We start from the raw sequence: 1168 nt of genomic DNA on the forward strand, positions 1-1168 counted from the left end.
GCCAGCTCAGCAGCCTCGCCAGTGGGCCGCCCGGGCGAAGCAGGCAGAAGGCGAGCTCGGCCCTGCAGGCAGACGTCTGGGCCCTGCAGCTCCGTGAGCTCTAGCAAAGCCGCTAGTGTCTGCTTGACTTTTTCCTCTTTGCAAGAGGTGGGGGGACCGGGGGCAGTGTCCTGGTGAGGCTGTGGTGAGGATTGAGTGTGTTCATACAGATAAAGCACTTAAAAAGCACTCAGCATGATTAGTGCCCAAATGGTTTTTATTCTATAGCTTTTGTGAATTGCTTCTTTTTAAATATATATATACTAGAGGCCCGGTGCACAGATTCATGCACTGGTGGGGTCCCTCGGCCTGGCCTTCGGAGATCAGGCCGAAACCAGCTCTCAGACATCCCCCGAGGGGTCCCAGGTTGCAAGAGGGTACAAACCAGGCCAAGGGACCCCACTGGTGCACGATCGGGGCTGGGGAGGGATTGCAGGAGGGCTCCAGGGCGTGTCTGGCCCATCTTGCCCAGTCCCAATTGGGATCCCAGCATCAAGGTAACCTACCGGTCGGAGCGTCTACCCCCTGGTGGTCATAGTGACTGGTCGAACAGTCGAACAGTCGGACACTTAGCATATTAGACTTTTATTATATAGATATATATGAGAGAGGAAGTGAGAGGGAGAAACATTGATGTGAGAGAGAAGCATGAGGTTGCCTCCTGTATGCACCCTGACCCAGATCAAGCCTGCAACCTGGGAGTGTGCCCTGACCAGGAACTGAACCAATGACCTTTGGGTGCAAAGGACACATTCAACCAACTGAGCTAACTGGCCAGGGCGTGAATTGCTTTGGTTGATAAATGGTCTAATATGGCGAGTGCTCAGAAGTTTGCCTCGTTCACTACAATGAACCTGGAACCGACAGAGGCATTGCTGGGAATGAGCTGGTCTCCAGAGAACCCGGGCGGTGTGGCCAGGGGCTGCGGCCGAGGTCACTTGCAGAGTAGCTTCGTCACCGACAGCCACTGCTAGTTACTGCGATAACCCGGCACTCAGCTCCCAATCCTAGTCGCCTGTAAGGTAAAAGGGAATAACCTAGAAAATGTATAAGGTCTTAAAGCCACCTGAGAGCTGCCCAATGTGTAAATTGATCATTTCCAAGGATTTGAGCCTCGCCATGCTGGGCG

Source organism: Myotis brandtii, unplaced genomic scaffold, assembly GCF_000412655.1.
Source record: "Myotis brandtii unplaced genomic scaffold, ASM41265v1 scaffold760, whole genome shotgun sequence".
NCBI lineage: Eukaryota > Metazoa > Chordata > Mammalia > Chiroptera > Vespertilionidae > Myotis > Myotis brandtii.